Source organism: Triticum dicoccoides, chromosome 4A (genome assembly GCF_002162155.2).
Source record: "Triticum dicoccoides isolate Atlit2015 ecotype Zavitan chromosome 4A, WEW_v2.0, whole genome shotgun sequence".
NCBI lineage: Eukaryota > Viridiplantae > Streptophyta > Magnoliopsida > Poales > Poaceae > Triticum > Triticum dicoccoides.
Window position 1 is genome coordinate 232,553,096 of NC_041386.1, and position 22,117 is coordinate 232,575,212.

General features: G+C 44.1%; 1 pseudogene; it reads left to right on the forward strand.

Moving 5' to 3' along the window:
• The first annotated feature begins 20,309 nt into the window (after positions 1–20,309).
• LOC119283486 lies at positions 20,310–21,893 on the forward strand (annotated as a pseudogene).
• Positions 21,894–22,117: the final 224 nt, after the last annotated feature.

Below are 22,117 nucleotides of genomic sequence, written 5' to 3' on the forward strand. Positions count from 1 at the left end.
GCATTGGAAAGCTTGAGTCAGTAGCATTCTGTAGAAAAATTATCAAAAAAGTGGCATAAACTTTTCCAGAGGAAAGTTGGAGAGAGAGTTGTTGGTATATCCTGCTTGGCACTTGTTTCTCATCATTAACATTACTGCCATTGTGATCTTCACTTATATCTTGTTGTCCAGAGCTACTTCATATCCTTTATTGATGCTAGTTGTGCTATGCCATGTACTGATTGAGGGGGTCCTGGACTAAGGGGTCCTCGGGCGTCTGGCCTATTAGATATGGGCCGGACTGATGGGTTGTGAAGATATAAAGACCGAAGACTCTACCCGTGTCCGGATGGGACTCTCCTTGGCGTGGAAGGCAAGCTTGGCGACCAAATATGAAGATTCCTTTCTCTGTAACCGACCTTATGTAACCCTAGATCCCTCTGGTGTCTATATAAACCGAAGGGCTGGGTCCATAGACATACATCCTCATAATCATAGTCAGACAGGCTAGACTTCTAGGGTTTAGCCATTATGGTCTCGTGGTAGATCAACTCTTGTAATATTCATATTCATCAAGATCAATCGAGCAGGAAGTAGGGTATTACCTCCATAGAGAGGGCCCGAACCTGGGTAAAATTGTGTCCCCTGTCTCCTGTTACCGTCAACCCTAGACACACAGTTCGAGACCCCCTACCTGAGATCTGACGGTTTTGACGCTGACATTAGTGCTTTCATTGAGAGTTCCGATGTGACGTCAAAAGATAGATTTGATGGCTTGCCTTGTTCTCAAGGACAACGTCACCTCCGGAGGAGCACTGGCCCCAGGCCAAACCCTCCGGCTGGGCGGCTTCATCATGACCGCCCGTTCGGTCGTTAAGCCGACGATGACTTCTCGGGTCATCGAAAATCCCCTCCATGTTGAATCCAAATACTCCAAGCTGATGGATCCGGCGGAGCTGTTTTCTTTAAACGATCTCCTAGATCGCATCGCCGCCCTGGGGGTCGCCATAGACTATGAACAGATTGGGCTTAAACCCGACCAGAAACAAATGAAAACTCCGTCGATCACCCATCAAATAGTGGTAGTAGAGGAGCAAGATGACAACCCTCCTCTATATTGAGGACGAACTGCGTTCGGGTCTCCGAGCTTGAAGAGCCGGACACCTACCTGCAGAAAGACATACCTTGTCCTCCGGACATAGAATCGAACGACAAGCCCAAAAAATCAGTTGACATCCCGGAGCCCGAACTACTAAGTTCGGAAGTTCTTCAAACTCCGGATCCTAAATTGGTTTAGGGTTCGGATTTCAAACCACCCACCCACCCAGATATAAGCGCTCTCATGGGCATACGACAGCAGTCTCAGGAAACAGTCCACCACTTCTGGGCAGATTCTTCCTTGTCAAAGATAAGATTGAAGATTGTCGCGACGAAGACGCGATCTCAGCGTTTCGCAATAATTGCACGGATGAAGGAATCCACAACGCCATCAACTATCATCGCATATCACGCTTCATAGACTTCGCAACCATAGTATACAAGTATTGCGCAATGGAAAGCGCCTGGAAAACTCAGGCAGCTCGCTGGGAACCGCCGGTTTCCACCCAGCCCCTCATTCAGATGAAAAGGATGCACCCTCGTGGCACGCCCGACCCAATGGTAAAGAAATATAAGCCCGTTACGGGACACGGAACCATTCTGGATGGATGGCTCGACGGACCATGCAAGTTACATGCAACACCGGATACTATATCAACGCACAGCCTTAGAGCATGTTGGATACTCCGGCAGGTGGCCAAGAGCGGCGAGGATATCCCTCACCAAAAACAACCCAGAGCAATATCCCCCAGAAGACGATGACCTCAGAGTATTGACGGTCTTCGAGACTTTCGCTTCAAACAGTAAGCCTAAAAGGGCACTCCTCGACCTCGCCGAAGTCTGCCAAATCGCAACAACAAACCCTTGAAACGACACGGCCATAACTTTCAATGTCGATGACGAACCAAAATTCAGGACAGTCCGGGCACCAGCCGCCTTGATCCTCAGTCCGATCGTGGACGGCTTCCGGCTCACCAAGGTTCTTATGGACGGCGGCAGCGGACTAAACCTCATTTACGAGGATACACTGAGTAAAATGGAAATAGATAGGAGCTGCATCGAGCAAAGTAGCACGACCTTCCTAGGAATTATTCCTAGTTGGGAGGCGCGATGCGCGGGAAAAATCACGCTCGACATGGTATTCGGCAGACCGCAGAACTATCAGACCGAAGAATTAACCTTCCAAGTGGCCCCTTTCAACAGTGGATATCATGCCCTATTGGGGCGAGATGCATTTACACGCTTCCAAGCTATACCTCACTACGCGTATATGAAGCTCAAGATGCTCGGGCCCAACGGCATAATCACTCTCGCCAGTGATCCGGACATAGCACTCCGTGCCAAAAATAAAACCGCATCCCTAGCCCTGGAGGCATTATCTAAAGCCCTAGCGGCCGAAGAATTAACCACATTACGTTCCATGGTGGATAGGGATGATGTAATCCTGGATAAACGACTACTACCTCTTGAGCACTGCGTTGGATTTCCTCGAAGAGGAAAGGATGATGCAGCAAAGTAGCGTAAGTATTTCCCTCAGTTTTTGAGAACCAAGGTATCAATCCAGTAGGAGGCTACGTGCGAGTCCCTTGTACCTGCACAAAACAAATAACTCCTCTCAACCAATGCGATAAGGGGTTGTCAATCCCTTCACGGTCACTTACGAGAGTGAGATCTGATAGATATGATAGGATAATATTTTTGGTATTTTTTTGATAAAGATGAAAAGTAAAATAAAAGCAAAGTAAAAAAGCAAAGGAAATAACTAAGTATTGGAAGATTAATATGATGAAGATAGAACCGGGGGCCATAGGTTTCACTAGTGGCTTTCTCAAGAGCATAAGTATTTTACGGTGGGTGAACGAATTACTATTGAGCAATTGACAGAATTGACCATAGTTATGAGAATATCTAGGTATGATCATGTATATAGGCATCACGTCCGAGACAAGTAGACCGACTCCTGCCCGCATCTACTACTATTACTCCACTCATCGACCGCTATCCAGCATGCATCTAGAGTATTAAGTTCATGAAAACAGAGTAACGCCTTAAGCAAGATGACATGATGTAGAGGGATAAATTCATGCAATATGATAAAAAAACATCTTGTTATCCTCGATGGCAACAATACAATACGTGCCTTGCTGCCCCTACTGTCACTGGGAAAGGACACTGCAAGATTGAACCCAAAGCTAAGCACTTCTCCCATTGCAAGAAAGATCAATCTAGTAGGCCAAACCAAACTGATAATTCGAAGAGACTTGCAAAGATAACCATCATACATAAATGAATTCAGAGAAGTTTCAAATATTGTTCATAGATAATCTTGATCATAAACCCACAATTCATCGATCTCAACAAACACACCGTAAAAAGAAGATTACATCGAATAGATCTCCACAAGAGAGGGGGAGAACATTGTATTGAGATACAAAAAGAGAGAAGAAGCCATCTAGCTAATAACTATGGACCCGAAGGTCTGAGGTAAACTACTCACACTTCATCGGAGAGGCTATGGTGTTGATGTAGAAGCCCTCCATGATGGATGCCCCCTCCGGCGGAGCTCTGGAACAGGCCCCAAGATGGGATCTCGTGGATACAGGAAGTTACGACGGTGGAATTAGGGTTTTGGCTCCATCTCTGATCGTTTGGGGGTACATAGGTATATATAGGAGGAAGGAGTATGTCAGTGGAGCAACAGTGGGCCCATGAGGGTGGAGGGCACGCCTGGGGGGTAGGAGTGCCCCCCTACCTCGTGGCCTCCTCCTTTATTTCTTGACGTAGGGTCCAAGTCTCCTGGATCATGTTCGGTGAGAAAATCACGTTCCTGAAGGTTTCATTCCGTTTGGACTCCGTTTGATATTCCTTTTCTTCGAAACCCTAAAATAGGCAAAAAAACAGCAATTCTGGGCTGGGCCTCCGGTTAATAGGTTAGTCCCAAAAATAATATAAAAGTGGATAATAAAGCCCAATAATGTCCAAAACAGTAGATAATATAGCATGGAGCAATCAAAAATTATAGATACATTGGAGACGTATCAAGCATCCCCAAGCTTAATTCATGCTCGTCCTCGAGTAGGTAAATGATAAAAAGATAATTTTTTTATGTGAAGTGCTACTTGGCATAATTTTAATGTAATTCTTCTTAATTGTGGTATGAATATTCAGATCCGAAAGATTCAAGATAAAGTTTAATATTGACATAAAAATAATAATACTTCAAGCATACTAACAAAGCAATCATGTCTTCTCAAAATAACATGGCCAAAGAAAGTTATCCCTACAAGATCATATAGTCTGGCTATGCTCTGTCTTCACCACACAAAGTATTTAAATCATGCACAACCCTGATGACAAGCCAAGCAATTGTTTCATACTGTTGACATTCTCAAACTTTTTCAATCTTCATGCAATACATGAGCGTGAGCCATGGATATAGCACTATATGTGGAATAGAATGGTGGTTGTGGAGAAGACAAAAAGGGAGAAGATAGTCTCACATCAACTAGGCGTATCAACAGGCTATGGAGATGCCCATCAATAGATATCAATGTGAGTGAGTAGGGATTGCCATGCAACTGATGCACCAGAGCTATAAGTATATGAAAGCTCAACAAAAGAAACTAAGTGGGTGTGCATCCAACTTGCTTGCTCATGAAGACCTAGGGAATTTTGAGGAAGCCCATCATTGGAATATACAAGCCAAGTTCTATAATGGAAAATTCCCACTAGTATATGAAAGTGACGAAATGAGAGACTCTCTATCATGAATATCATGCGCAACTTTGAAGCACAAGTGTGGTAAAGGATAGTAACATTGTCCCTTCTCTCTTTTTCTCTCATTTTTTTATTTGGGCCTTTTCTCCTTTTTTATATGGCCTCTTTTCTTTCCTTTTTTTCGTCCAGAGTCTCATCCCGACTTGTGGGGGAATCATAGTCTCCATCATCCTTTCATCACTGGGACAATTCTCTAATAATGATGATCATCACAGTTTTATTTTCTTACAACTCAACAATTACAACTCGATACTTAGAACAAAATATGACTCTATATGAATGCCTCCGGCGATGTACCGAGATATGCAATGAATAAAGAGTGACATGTATGAAAGAATTATGAATGGTGGCTTTGCCACAAATACGATGTCAACTACATGATCATGCTAAGCAATATGACAATGATGGAGTGTGTCATAATAAATGGAACGGTGGAAAGTTGCATGGCAATATATCTCGGAATGGCTATGGAAATGACATAATAGGTAGGTATGGTGGCTGTTTTGAGGAAGGTATATGGTGTGTGTATGATACCGGCAAAAGGTGCGCGGTATTAGAGAGGCTAGCAATGGTGAAACGAAGAAAAGTGCGTATAATCCATGGACTCAACATTAGTCATAAGGAACTCATATACTTATTGCAAAAATCTACAAGTTGTCAAAGAAAAGTATTACGCGCATGCTCCTAGGGGGATAGATTGGTAGGAAAAGACCATCGCTCGTCCCCGACCGCCACTCATAAGGAAGACAATCAAAAAATAAATCATGCTCCGACTTCATCACATAACAGTTCACCATACGTGCATGCTACGGGAATCACAAACTTTAACACAAGTATTTCTCAAATTCACAACTACTCAACTAGCACAACTTTAATATGACCATCTTTATATCTCAAAACAATTATCAAGCATCAAACTTCTCATAGCATTCAACACACTCATAAGAAAGTTTTTTCTATTCTTGAATACCAAGCATATTAGGATTATTTAAGCAAATTACCATGCTATTTAAGACTCCCAAAATAATCTAAGTGAAGCATGAGATATCAATAGTTTCTATAAAACAATTCCACCACCGTGCTCTAAAAAATATAAGTGAAGTACTAGAGCAAAACTATATAACTCAAATGATATAAGCGAAGCACATAGAGTATTCTAACAAATTCCAAATTATGTATGGCTTTCTCAAAATGTGTGTACAGCAAGGATGATTGTGGAAAAATAAAAGGAAAAGACTCGAATAATACAAGACGCTCCAAGCAAAACACATATCATGTTGTGAATAGAAATATAGCTCCAAGTAAAGTTACCGATAGAAGTAGATGAAAGAGGGGATGCCTTCCGGGGCATCCCCAAGCTTTGGCTTTTAGGTGTCCTTAGATTATCTTGGGGGTTCCATGGGCATCCCCAAGCTTAGGCTCTTGCCACTCCTTGTTCCATAATCCATCAAATCTTTACCCAAAACTTGAAAACTTCACAACACAAAACTTAAAGTAGATAATCTTGTGAGCTCCGTTAGTGAAAGAAAACAAAAGACCACTTCAAGGTACTGTAATGAACTCATTCTTTATTTATATTGGTATTAAACCTACTTTATTCCAACTTCTCTATGGTTTATAAACTATTTTAGTAGCCATAGATTCATCAAAATAAGCAAACAACACACGAAAAACAGAATCTGTCAAAAACAGAACAGTCTGTAGTAATCTGTAGCTAGCGCAAGATCTGGAAACCCAAAAATTATAAAATAAATTTCTGGAAGTAAGGAATTTATCTATTAATCATCTGAAAAACTAATTAACTAAATATCACTTTCCAAATAAAAACGGCAGCAGTTCTTGTGAGCGCTAAAGTTTCCGTTTTTTACAGCAAGATTAACAAGACTTTCCCCCAAGTCTTCCCAACGGTTCTACTTGGCACAAACACTAATTAAGCACAAAAAACACAACCAAAACAGAGGCTAGGTAAATTATTTATTACTAAACAGGAGAAAAAAGCAAGGAATAAAAATAAAATTGGGTTGCCTCCCAACAAGCGCTATCGTTTAACGCCCCTAGCTAGGCATAAAAAGCAATGATAGATCTAGGTATTGCCATCTTTGGTAGGCAATCCAAAAGTGGATCTCATAATAGATTCATAAGGTAATTTGATTTTATTTCTAGGAAAGTGTTCCATGCCTTTCCTTAACGGAAATTGGAATCTAATATTTCCTTCCTTCATATCAATAATTGCACCAATCGTTCTAAGGAAAGGTCTACCAAGAATAATAGGACATGAAGGATTGCAATCTATGTCAAGAACAATAAAATCTACAGGCACATAATTCCTATTTGCAATAATAAGAACATCATAATTCTTCCCATTGGTTTCTTAATAGTGGGATCCGCAAGGTGCAAGTTTAGAGAGCAATCATCAAAATCATGGAAACCTAACAAATCACACAAAGTCTTTGGAATCGTGGAAACACTAGCACCCAAATCACATAAAGCGTAGAACTCATGATCATTAATCTTAATTTTAATATTTGGTTCCCACTCATCATAAAGTTTTCTAGGGATATAAACTTCCAACTCAAGTTTTTCTTCATAAGATTGCATCAAGGCATCAACGATATGTTTAGTAAACGCTTTATTTTGACTATAAGCATGAGGAGAATTTAGCACGGATTGCAACAAGGAAATACAATCAATCAAAGAGCAATTTTCATAATTAAATTCCTTGAAATCCAAAATAGTGGGTTTAGCAACATCTAGGATTTTAATTACTTCAATCCAACTTTCATCAAATTTAGCATCAAGATCTAAAAACTCCGAATTTTTGGAACGTCTTCTAGGTAAAGGTGGATCATATTCAGTCCCATCATTATCAAGATTCATATTGCAAAACAAAGATTTAATAGGGGACACATCAATAACTTTTAGATCTTCATCTTTATTCTCATAGGAACTAGAAGAACACGCTCTTATAAAGGCATCTTTCTTAGCACGCATCCTAGCGGTTTTTGCACTCATCAATGGAAATTCTCATGGCTTTGAGAGACTCATTGATATCATGCTTAGGTGGAATAGATCTATGTTTCAAAGAATCAATGTCAAGAGAAATTCTATCAACGTTCCTAGCCAACTCATCAATCTTAAGCAATTTTTCTTCAATCAAAGCATTGAAATTATTTTGCAAAGTAATAAATTCTTTAATATTAGATTCAAAATCAGAGGGCATCTTATTATAATTTCCATAAGAATTGTTGTAGGAATTACCATCATTATTAGAGGGATTACTAGGATAAGGCCTAGGATTAAAATTTCCCCTATACGCGTTGTTACCAAAATTGTTCCTACCAGCAAAATTCACATCCATAGATTCATTATTATTCTCAATCAAAGTAGACAAGGGCATATCATTAGGATCATAAGAAACACTCTTGCTAACAAATAATTTCATAAGTTCATCCATATTTCCACTCAAAACGTTAATTTCTTCTATCGCATGCACCTTTTTATTAGTAGATCTTTCAGTATGCCATTGAGAATAATTAACCATAATATTATCTAGGAGTTTAGTAGCTTCTCCTAAAGTGATTTCCATAAAACTGCCTCCCGCGGCCGAATCTAAAAGATTTCTAGAAGCAAAATTCAATCTGGCATAAAATTTTTGTATAATCATCCACAAATTCAAACCATGAGTAGGGCAATTATGTATCATTAATTTCACCCTCTCCCAAGCTTGTGCAACATGTTCATGATCAAGTTGCTTAAAATTCATAATATCGTTTCTAAGGGAGATGATCTTAGCGGGAGGAAAATGCTTAGAGATAAAAGCATCTTTGCACTTGTTCCAAGAATCAATACTATTTTTAGGCAAAGACGAAAACCAAGCTTTAGCACGATCTCTAAGCAAAAAAGGAAATAGCTTCAATTGAACAATATCATTATCCACATCTTTCTTCTTTTGCATATCACACAAATCAACGAAGCTGATGAGGACATCAATACCATTGTTACACCCACAACCCCTACTGCTACATATACGGGACCAATTACTAGAGCTCGCGCACGCCAATTAAATTATCAGGTACTTTCGTTTCTTGGTAATGATTCTAATGTTCATGAGAATATGATGCTGCCTAAATTGGATACATTTGTTTTGCTTACAAATGAAGGGCCTAGCTTGGAGAAGGATGAACATTGGAGCAAGAACAAGCATGGAGATGATGCCATGCGCAAGGGGAACAAGAACGGAGTTACAAGTGATGATTTCAGGACTTTGAAGCCACCATAATGGGTGCATGAAGCCTTGGACGAAATATACAAGGTGCCACTTCATAAATTTCGTCCCGAGGCTATTATAGGTGTTGCGTCACCTTTTTATTGGGCCAGGCCCATGTAATTTCGAAATACATAAGTATAGGCTATTTTTAGAGTCCGTATGTGTGGGGAAACAAGAGATAGGGTTGATTTCGGACCCCTCCACCAAGGGCCACGAAATTCCCCTCTCTTCCTCCATATATACAGCCCTTAGGGCACCGTTTAGATTTTGGGTTTTGTTTAGATTAAAGTTCGCCATAGCTGCAACTTCGCGTACTTCGTTTGTGTTCAACGACCAGACAAAGGCGTCACAGAACCCCACCTTGATCAATAAAGCTTTCATCTTATATTCGCAATATCCAGATTGCAATCTCAGTTTCTTGCTTGTTCTTCGTTTGCTTGCAGGAAACAGACCCTCGTGGTTAGGTTGATCGTGCTCCGGCATGGTCAATAACCTCTCGGAGTTGGTTTAGCGATTGCTAAGGCGCGACGTCCTCGCACGTTCGTAGTCGGATCGTCAAAGTCGACTGCCACCAAAGCGATATCCATCATCTCATTGAAAGATGGGACACCTTTGCCTCTATCAGAAGCTATTTAGATGGGTAGCGGCATCTTCACTAGGAAGACCGGAAAACGGATCTTTCATGACAAGATTCAGCAAAGCGGCATTAATTTCACAAGATTCAGCATCGGTAAGAGGAGCAATCGGAGTGCTAATAAAATCATTGTTGTTGGTATTGGTAAAGTCACGCAATTTAGTGTTATCTTGAGCCATCGTGACAAGCAAGCAATCCAACACACAAGCAAGCAAGAAACGGGCAAAAAGAGGCAAATAGAGAAAGAGAGGGAGGATAGAGAGAGACAGTGAATAAAACGGCAAGGGTGAAGTGGGGGAGAGGAAAACGAGAGGCAAATGGCAAATAATGTAATGCGGGAGATAAGGGTTGTGATGGGTACTTGGTATGTTTGACTTTTGCGTAGACTCCCCGGCAACGGCGCCAGAAATCTTCTTGCTACCTCTTGAGCACTGCGTTGGATTTCCTTGAAGAGGAAAGGATGATGCAGCGAAGTAGCGTAAGTATTTCCCTCAGTTTTTGAGAACCAACGTATCAATCCAGTAGGAGGCTACGCGCGAGTCCCTTGTACCTGCACAAAACAAATAACTCCTCGCAACCAACGCGATAAGGGGTTGTCAATCCCTTCACGGTCACTTACGAGAGTGAGATCTGATAGATATGATAGGATAATATTTTTGGTATTTTTGTGATAAAGATGCAAAGTAAAATAAAATCAAAGTAAAAAATCAAAGGAAATAACTAAGTATTGGAAGATTAATATGATGAAGATAGACCCCGGGGCCATAGGTTTCACTAGTGGCTTCTCTCAAGAGCATAAGTATTTTACGGTGGGTGAACGAATTACTGTTGAGCAATTGACAGAATTGAGCATAGTTATGAGAATATCTAGGTATGATCATGTATATAGGCATCACGCCCGAGACAAGTAGACCGACTCCTGCCTGGATCTACTACTATTACTCCACTCATCGACCTCTATCCAGCATGCATCTAGAGTATTAAGTTCATGAAAACAGAGTAACGCCTTAAGCAAGATGTCATGATGTAGAGGGATAAATTCAGGCAATATGATAAAAAAACATCTTGTTATCCTCGATGGCAACAATACAATACGTGCCTTGCTTCCCCTACTGTCACTGGGAAAGGACACTACAAGATTGAACCCAAAGCTAAGCACTTCTCCCATTGCAAGTAAGATCAATCTAGTAGGCCAAACCAAACTGATAATTCGAAGAGACTTGCAAAGATAACCAATCATACATAAAAGAATTCAGAGAAGCTTCAAATATTGTTCATAGATAATCTTCATCATAAACCCACAATTCATCGGTCTCAACAAATACACCGCAAAAAGAAGATTACATCGAATAGATCTCCACAAGAGAGGGGGAGAACATTGTATTGAGATACAAAAAGAGAGAAGAAGCCATCTAGCTAATAACTATGGACCCGAAGGTCTGAGTTAAACTACTCACACTTCATCGGAGAGGCTATGGTGTTGATGTAGAAGCCCTCCGTGATGGATGCCTCCTCCGGCGGAGCTCCGGAACAGGCCCCAAGATGGGATCTCGTGGATACAGGGAGTTACGACAGTGGAACTAGGGTTTTGGCTCCGTCTCTGATCGTTTGGGGGTACGTAGGTATATATAGGAGGAAGGAGTACGTCGGTGGAGCAACAGGGGGGCACGAGGGTGGAGGGCGCGCCTGGGGGGTAGGCGCGCCCCCCTACCTCGTGGCCTCCTCCTTTATTTCTTGACGTAGGGTCCAAGTCTCCTGGATCATGTTCGGTGAGGAAATCACGTTCCCGAAGGTTTCATTCCATTTGGACTCCGTTTGATATTCCTTTTCTTCGAAACCCTAAAATAGGCAAAAAACAGCAATTCTGGGTTGGGCCTCCGGTTAATAGGTTAGTCCCAAAAATAATATAAAACGGATAATAAAGCCCAATAATGTCCAAAACAGTAGATAATATAGCATGGAGCAATCAAAAATTATAGATACGTTGGAGGCGTATCAACGACCCAAATCCACCTCCTTCAAACCAGCAGAAGAAATAGTCAAATTCCAAGTCCATCCAACGGACCCCAAGAAGACAGCATCTATCGGGGCACAAACTAGACCCAACGGTCGACACCGCGCTACGAGAGTTTCTGCGTGAGAACTGGGATATATTCGCCTGGCACCCCTCGGATATGCCAGGAATCCCAGGCAGATTGGCCGAACACAGCCTCAATATATTGAAGGGGTATAAACCGGTCAAGCAAACACAACGACGCTTTTTCAAACCCAAGCGTCAAGCTATGGGGGAGGAGCTAGCCAAGCTAATCGAGGACGGATTCATTAGATAAATAAAACATCCGGACTGGCTAGCAAACCTGGTGATGGTGCCAAAGAAGGATAAATCCTAGCGCATGTGCGTCGATTTTAAAGACCTCAATAAGGCCTGCCTTAAGGATCCCTTCCCCCTCCCCCGCATCAACCAAATCATTGATGCCACCGCAGGACATGACTCACTGTGCTTCCTCGACGCATATTCCGGATACCATCAAATCAAAATGAAGGAGTCTGATCAAGCCGCAACGTCATTCATTACCCCATATGGGCCATTCTGCTTCAACACCGTGCCCTTCGGGCTCAAAAACGTCGGGGCCACCTACCAACGCATGATTCAAACATGCCTGGAGAAACAGATCGGCAAGACAATTGAAGCATACGTGGACGACGTCGTCATTAAAATTAGGCACGTCCATTCACTAATAGACGATTTATATCTCACATTCCACAACCTCCGTGTATATGACATCAAGCTCAATCCGGAAAAGTGTGTTTTCGGCATCCCTACTGGAAAGCTACTAGGCTTCATTGTTTCCAATAGAGGAATTGAAGCAAATCCAGCCAAAATCCGAGCTTTGTCACAATTGGCTACGCCAACGGACCTTAAACAGGTCCAAAAACTTGCAGGATGTGTGGCAGCTCTAAGCCGCTTTTTCTCCAGATTAGGAGAAAAGGCATTGCCACTATATCGCCTCCTCCGACACACTGATCACTTCGAGTGGACGGATGCGGCAACAGCCAGATTGGAAGAAATAAAAACCCTTCTTGCGAGCAACCCAATCCTGGTCGCACCGAACGTCGGCAAGCCCATGTTATTATACATATCGGCAACACACCAGGTGGTGAGCGTCGTGCTCATCATTGAGCGAGAGCGGGACGGACACAAGTTCCTGCTTCAGAAGCCGGTATACTACGTATCCACTGTCCTCACACCATGCAAATCACGGTACTCTCATTATAAAAAGATAGCATGCGCGGTCTTCATGGCATCCTGGAAGCTACGGCACTACTTCCAAGAATGTTCTATCACGGTGGCTTCCAAAGTACCACTCAATGACATAATAAACAACCGCGATGCTACGGGCCGGATAGACAAATGGGCCATTGAGCTCCTTCCATTTGACATAACATACAAACCGCGTCGAGCCATCAAATCCCAAGTACTGGCGGACTTCGTCACCGAATGGACACAAGCCGAACTCCCTAAAGAGTACGGCACATATTCCAGCTGGGTTATGTATTTCGATGGTTCCAAAATGCTAGCAGGATTAGGAGCGGGCGTCGTTTTAATGTCCCCCACTGGAGACATAGTCCAGTACGTGCTCCAAATATTATACACAGACTCCAATAACACAGCCGAATACGAGGCCTTATTGCATGGTCTCCGGATGGCTGTCTCCATGGGCATACAATGCCTGGAAGTGCGGGGGACTCAAACCTCGCAGTATCTCAAATAAATGGAGATTTTGATGCCAAAGATCCGAAGATGGCGTCTTATCGCTACGCCATCCTAAAAATGTTGGCTCGGTTCGAGGGGTCGAGTTTCATCATGTGGATCGAGAAAGTAATCAAGCGGCGGACGTCCTTGCTCGCATCGGTGCTAAGCGCGACCCCGTCCCACCTAACATCTTTCTAGAAAGGCTTTTTAAGCCGTCCGTGGTGTGGGAAGGGGAGAGCGGCAACACCAGTCCGGATCCGAACACAACCCCAGATTCCGAACACAACGATATCATCGGGGGCTCAGCCACCGAAATAACACCGTTGGCATCTCATCATGGCAGCCCCATGGACCGAACCCTTCTTGGCCTACCTTAATAGGAGAGAAGTCCCGGAGGATCAGAATGAGGCTTGCCGCATTATCCGGCGTTCGAAGGCCTACAAGGTTCACGACGGAGAACTCTACAAGAAAAGCGCTACCGGAGTCCTTCAAAGATGTATCTCAAAGGAAGAGGGGCGGCAGCTCTTGGCTGAAATTCATGCCGGTCTCGGTGGTCACCACGCCTCAGCTCGGGCCCTTGTTAGCAAGGCCTTTCGTACAGGTTTTTATTGGTCGACGGCCTGAGCATATGCACAGGACCTCGTCCAATGTTGCATCAAATCCTAGCTCTTCACCAACCAAAGCCATATGGCCCCCCCACCGCTCTACAAACAATCCCCATCACTTGGCCTTTCGCGGTCTGGGGGCTTGATATGGTCGGACCCCTTAAAGGAGGAAGCCATAAGAGAAAGTATCTGCTGGTCATGGTGGATAAATTCAGTAAGTGGATAGAGGCCAAACCAGTTAAAACGGCCGAGGTGGGGCCAGTGATAGAATTCATATCCGGCGTGGTGCACCGTTATGGTGTTCCACATAGCATCATCACCGATAACGGCTCCAATTTCACAGCTGATGAGGTGAAAACTTGGTGTGCTAATCTAGGCATTAAGCTCGATTATGCCTCTGTCTACCACCCACGAACAAACGGTCAAGTCGAACGGCCCAATGGTCTTATTATGAGCGGCATTGAACCCAGACTAGTGCGGTCTTTGAGAGAATCGGACAAGCACTGGGTCAAGGAGCTTGACTCCATACTCTGGGGGCTGCGGACCACGCCCAACCGCACTACTAGATATAGACCTTTCTTCATGGTGTACGGCGCGGAGGCTGTGTTGCCCTACGATATTATTCATGACTCACCTCGAGTGTGCATGTATGAAGAGAGAGAGGCCGAGCTTGATTGGCAGGACGGCCTAGATGCCCTAGAGGAAGAGCGTGATGTTGCAAAAGCCCGTTCCACATTTTATCAACAACATGCCCGCAAATATCAAAGCAGAGAAGTATGGGCCAAGACTTATAATGTTGGCGAACTCGTTCTATGCTTGCCAGAGAAGAAAAAGGACAAACTCAAGCCCAAGTGGGAAGGTCCATTCATTATTGACGAAGTTCTCACTAGAGGAGCGTATCGCCAGCATGCTGCATCAGAAAATCGCCTAGAGCTGAACCCCTGGAACACGACCAGACTCCGAAGATTCTATGCCTAGCACTGAACTATTTGTTTGTCTCCTTCTCCATGTTGTTTCCTTTGTTTTTCCTCCCTTTTCGTTCTTCCTTTTTTTCTCTAAGCCTTAAAGCTTTTGCACGGCTAAACCGTGCACCTGTGATGTACACATCCTCGAACATGTACATCCATTATACCTGGGGGCTTCCCGGACAGAAGCTTATTCTTATTTTCGAGCATCAAGCTCATCACATATGCATTTTTCCCATATGTACCTTTTCTTCACCATTATATGCATCGATATGACTTAAGTTTTGGCCAAGCTGGGTTGCCTGGCTCCTGTGCTTATGCCTACGTTCCCGTTAGTTTGGCTAGGGCATAAAGGGAGCACCTCTGCGATTGTTACTGTCAGGTCATCCAGATGTGTACCTCAGACTCGGTGAAGCTGAAAGCTAGCGTTATTAAGGGAATATTCGGTTGGTGGATTAAATATGTTTTTGCATTCACCCCATGGTGAACCCCCAGATGTTACGTATACTGCGATTTTTTCCAATCACAGTTCGGACATGCATTTTAACGCATGCACACCCAGGGAAAGGAACCCTTAACGGAACTATTCTCTCTGGAAGATGTTTCTTACAATCATACTGTAATATAACATAACTAGCCGGATACAACTTGTCTGTTCAAGCAACTATGACCCCTATGCCTGGTTTCCACGCATACCCCGGTCTATTTTACCGCTCGGGTATTCGGAAACACTCCGCACCTTCGGGTCCAGAGGTTAAAGTGAAAAGGTCTGCCATGACAATCGTTTTCTAGTTCAGCTAGAGTTACATATGTCAAGGAAAGTACATAGTCACTTGGACTCAAAAATTTCCTCCTCTATACTTTCCAGCAGGCTGTCTAACTTACAATCCTGCTGGGAATACTTAGCGGCTACTTCTACTTGGTCATATACCAAAAATTAACAGGAACTTCCTTTCCATCTGACCCTAGAGGTCCGACTCGAGCCATATGATTCAGATAAAGCTTGGTATACCGTGTTTTCGCCATGGCCCAGGCCTCTCGTGCACCTTCCCGGCAGGCTGATATCTCCAACAATCTAAAGGGTCGTCGCGCTCCCTTGAATAGTTGTATAAGCTCCTCCATCTTTCCCGGAGGGGAGGCAGATGGCCATAAGGCCTTGGCAACACTTTGCATCGCCTGCCAAGCCTGCTCGTGCACTTGCGACAGCTCTTGTAGCATATCGCTCGAGAATCCGGACATCTCCTCTTTGGGACTACCGGTCAGTATACCTGCAGACATAACTCTGTCAGTCCCCTCTATCTCCGAATTATTCGAAGGTAAGTTCGACCACATATTGAATATGTCGCCTCGCAGCCTTTTATTCTCCTTTACGGAGTCAGCAAGTTGGGCCCAAACATCTTTCAGTTCCTCGCCCAGTTGGGTATTGGAATCTTGGAGCTTGTTTTTCTCCATCACGACTTCTGTTAGCACATGCTCGCCCGCAGCTAGTAGTTTTTTGGCTTCTCGTTCTCCACCTTGAGCGGCTTTCAGTTGCTCTTGCAGTTGATCTAATGATGAATGGACCTTCCCACTTGGGCTTGAGTTTGTCCAAGAGGTGAGCAACCGTGTTAGAATTATTAGTATACCATTATGTTTTCTCAATAGGGGGGACATTACCAGGAAACGCCTTCTTGGATTTCTCCAGTTCGGCATTGGCAGTAGTTAGCTAGGTCCGATACATTTCTAGTTCCTAAGATAACAGGTTGTTCTTCTCCGTAAGCACCTGGTTATACAATGATCTTTAAATCAGTTGTATCAACTGCTTTAAGTCTCGGGGGCTACTGGTGTATGATTATTAAATCTATGCTTACCCGCATATCTTTCAGATGCTGGTCCGTGGCTCTGGCAAGCCCATCCCGAGCAACTCGGATGTATGCATCGGCCAAGCTAAAGGCATCAAATACCTCCTTTGAAAAGCCGGGCTCATGAAGAGCGGCCCTCCGACAATGATGATTCATGGCGCTCTCCACTTCAGAGTTCGTGACGGACATATCGTCTGAATCCTCTATGGAAGGACAGTTCGACGCCACTCCCGTGTCAGCCCCCGTCCTTAGGGCAGGGTCAGGAACCCGACTAGTGGAGGCATGTCCGGCCGGATCCCCGGACACAGTACGGCGGATACTTTTTCTGATAGAATGTGGCGAATGGCATCATGATTTGATGTGGCGATCAAAAGATGTATTCTTGAAAAAACCTTACCTCTTTGACGAGGGTTCTGCCGTGTTATCATTTGCCTTGCTCTTCGAAGATATGCTCGACGCGGGCGCCATTCTCCTCGAAGACGTTTCTGGTGCACGTTGTTGCGTCGAGCGCCTCCCCTTTGGAACACAAAATAGTGTCGTGGGTGAGGCATAGTGAGGAAACTCTTTCGAAGAAGGTGTCTTTTAAATTACTTACATGCGAAGCAGGGAGGAGGCCGGGGTAATCGGCGATGATGGGTACTTCTGTACCATCGTAACTTGTCTGATAGAATACTCCATCCTCAAGCTCCACAAATATGTCTGCATCTTCTTCGAATCCGGGGTCAAGGTCCCGGTTGTGACCCTCCGGCTGGGGAGCGGGGCTATGGATCCCCTCGATAGCCTTCCGCCATTCCTATTGCGAGTGGATAGGTTACTGTCCATCGAAAATGATTCAGGGAAAGGAGTAAAATGGTGGGATTGGAGCTTACCCGGCTAGGAGGATTATACATGGAAAACCCATCTCGACATTGGAGACTAGTGAACTCCTCCTTCTCCCCTTTGTACAATTCAGCCAATATTTTGACCAAAGCGACGGGGGTTTGCGGACCTTTCCGAACGTACCATGAGGCGTCATCTTCCTTGTTATAGTGCCACATGGGAAGCCCTCTGTATTGGAGTGGCTGGACCCCCGCACTATGGAGATCGCCATAACCTCGATTATTGACAATCCGGACTAGGCGAGCATCTTAATCTTGCCCATCAACTGACTGACTTCTGCGCTGTCCTCCTCCTCGAGGCTCCGAGGATGCCAGTTATGGCGTTTCTTCAATGGAGCGCTTGAAAATTCAGGGAGGCCCATCCGGACTGGGTCAGGAAGAGCGACGTCGTCAATATAGAACCATTCGGAAGGCCACTCTTAGTAAGCCTTCTTCAGCGTGCCGGACAAGTATCTGGTCCCGGCGATATGCCACACTTCGGCTCCTCCCACTTCAAATATTGACCCTCCTTGATTACAAGGGACGAGGCAGAATAGTTTTCTCCATAAATCAAAATGGGCCTCGCAGCCTAGGAATAGCTCGCATAGAGGAACATAACCCACAATGTGCAGGATGGAGGCAGGAGTGAAATTGTGCAGTTGGAGGCCATAATACTCGAGAATTCCTCGGAGAAAGGGATGGATTGGAAATCCGATGCCTCTTATCAAGAAGGAAACGACGCATACTCGTTCCACCCTGGACGAATTGGGGAAGTTCTCCGCCTGAACCCCGCTATTGAAGGACGTCAGCCCTGCTCGTACGGGGACTAGATCCACGGGAGGAAGAAAGCCCTGTTTTTGTAGCTTCGACAGCTGACTGTGAGATATGGAGCATCTCTCCCAATCACCCTTTTCGGAGCCATGGGGATGAGAGGAAGAGCTGGTAGAGTTAGCCATGTTGGGGTGGTTCTGCTTAGCAAGCTCTGAGGATTTTTTCCGCGGGGCATGGAATGTATCTGAGATCTATTCTCCCTCTTTAAATAGGCACCTCTCTTGTATGGTCAGGGTGGTATGTGCAAAAATACCCCGACCTCTTGTATTCACTTGACACGTGGAAGCTGAAGTCAGGAAGGTGCGGAAGCCGAGGGGTACGACATTAAATGGAAAGCTGAATACATCGCTTTGAAGTCATCGGAGGAGGAACCCGCCTTGCAATGTCGAAGACTATCTGCGCGCCGGACACCTCATCATTGAAGTCTGGTTCAGGGCTACTGAGGGGGTCCTGGATTAAGGGGTCCTCGGGCGTCCGGCCTATTAGACGTGGGCCGGACTGATGGGCTGTGAAGATACAAAGACTGAAGACTCTACCCGTGTCCGGATGGGACTCTCCTTGGCGTGGAAGGCAAGCTTGGCGACCAAATATGAAGATTCCTTTCTCTGTAACTGACCTTATGTAACCCTAGATCCCTCCGGTGTCTATATAAACCAGAGGGCTAGGTCCGTAGACATACATCCTCATAATCATAGTCAGACAGGCTAGATTTCTAGGGTTTAGCCATTACGATCTCGTGGTAGATCAACTTTTGAAATACTCATATTCATCAAGATCAATCGAGCGGGAAGTAGGGTATTACCTCCATAGAGAGGGCCCGAACCTAGGTAAACATTGTGTCCCCTGTCTCCTGTTACCATCAACCCTAGACGCACAGTTCGGGACCCCCTACCCGAGATCCGCCGGTTTTGACACCGACACTCATTTTCTAGGCTCGCGTCTCTAGTCTGGTCTAGCCTAGGACCAGCATAGTGTCGTTGTTGAGTGTTTATTCAACATTGCATCTCTGAATTGATTATAGCTAATCTTTTACTACCATATATAGCCAACCTAGCTCCTCATATTTTACACCATGCATCTTTGCGTTCACCTGGCAATCGCTTTCTCAATCTTTGGAGTTATTTGACACCGTTGGTTGCCGGTCATCACCTACTGCATGGTAAGAACTTGTAAGCCATTGATATTTGCTATATTGTGAGCATTTTACCACCATATCTCTACTCCTAATGGAGGAGTCCGTATGTCGTTTCGTTCATTCGCACGCAGCCATTAATACCAGATACATGCAATTAATTAGGCAGATCAGTTAATTTGGAAAGTATAATCAAGCATTCGATGAGAGGATCACATTAATTATGAATAGTATCATTCTTTGGATGGAAGGATAACATTAATTATAAAGACTATCATTAGTTGGACAGTAGGATCATGTTAGTTATGGAAATTATTATCAAGCGTTTGACAGTCAGATCATTCTAATTACAGAGAGTATTATTTTTGGACATGAGAATCACGTAATTATGAAATTATAGTTAGTCCTCAATAACCCTCTCCCGCACATCATGCCCTCCTCGGGCCCTTCCAAAAAAATTACCACACCTTGCTTCCTTCCTCGTGGTGCTCCATCCTCACTGTGCCGCCGCTGGCCACACCCAACATGGCCGAACAACCATCTCTCTCTTAGCAAAAACACAACACGACATGCTGCTCGCCGGAGGCTGTTGCCGGCACGACTCCTGCGGATGTTTCACAGAAGTTGCGTCGAGGCCGAGGCCATGCGGGATAAGCCTCATGGCGCCACTACTCGCTGCTGGGAGGCTTCTCGGCACCGGGGCCGCTGTTGTGGCCGTGGTCGGGGGCCACACCGGGACCGGGACCACAGGTTGTTGTCGTGGTGCCTGGGGGCATAGCCTTCTGCCGGATTCCGCGTCGTGCCGGACGACCGCCGGCATTCCTGGACACGCCAATAAGAACAGGGGCATGATTGGGTACCGCTGCCATGGTGGCGTCCCGTGCCACCAGCATTTGGAGGAGCAGAGGCTGAGCGCCGGAGGCAGTGGCAAAATCTTAGAGGGTGTCATTGCTGCTGCATAGAAGAAGTGAGGTTTGATGGTTGTCTCTTTTAGGTTTGTTTCTCGGATTATTTGTTTTGTGCCAAACTCTGTCTATTCTTCCTGCAGCAGCAGTGCAAAGCACTGGTTGGGTTCAAGAACCATCTCAAGGACTCCCATGGCATGCTCAATAACTGGGATATGTACTATGTTGACCCCTACAACCTCACCATGATCACTTGCACAAGAGACAACTTAGTCACTTCTGTAAAATTTATGCTTGCACTCATCTTCCTTTTATATTTTACTTCCCTCTTTCCCCTATTCTTTGCCTCAAAGGTAGTTTCCTTTCATAACTACACCACATATAATGGTTGTTGCATATCCAAATTCTAGAACTAAAATGCAAATTTTCATTCCCATTGCCTTAACTGCTTCCTCTCAAGATCATCGCTGCAGGACTGAAACACAGGATGGAGGATTACGTATAGGGTAGTTATCTTTCCATATCATGATTATAGTTTACAATTTTCAAAGCCTTGCATTGTTGCATTCACAAAAATATCAATTCACTTCCTAATGGGGAATATGATGTATATTAAACGAGGAATATGAAGTATAGGTTACAAAAATATTGATTCACTTCCTTAATGCAAATGAAATAAGCAAATGCAATGCAGGGCCTTCTTTTCTCTAATACATGTAAAAGTTTACTTCATGCATTCCTCGGCCAGTGTTCAACATCCGAGGTATGAGGGCCTTTTTTCTTAATTGTTACTATGGAATTACACAATGTCTTAATCATATAAAATACGTGACAGGTTCTTGGTGCTACAAACTTTGTATTGACGCCTAGGAAATTAAGGAGAGTCGCCATCCTGGCTTGTGGTGGACTTGTGAATTGTGGAATTGCTACTACAATGGTACTGAGTAACTATCCTGTTCTACTCAAAGAACCAAGAAAGAAACTTCTGAACGCTGTGATTGACACAATCAAAGGTACATTCATGTGCTACTCAAATAAGATATCCCATGTATGATTAATTCTGTTATTTCTCATAGTTGTGGGCTTTTATTGAAAAATGTGAAGTTAAGTAGCAAATATTTGCGGATGTGAAGAAGTAATGTCCTTCCCATTGCATTCTTTCTATTTGCACATATACTGTGATCTTAATCTAATTGGAGGGAAACAAAGTCCCAAGACTGTATTGTTGGTGCACACTTTTTTAGGTAATGCAGTATATATTTCTCACAGTACTATTCTTTCCATTTATTAGATTCTTCGAATACTTAACTGTAGATACTTTGGCTAAATGAATGCAGTGTCACATAGAAATAGACTAATTAATTTGTAGTGACCCTACAAGGACTGGAAGCTTCTTGGTTGGTGTTTGTTAGAGAAATATGAAACTTAGTATTATCAGGAGGCTAAAGCCATCATATATACATGTACAAGTG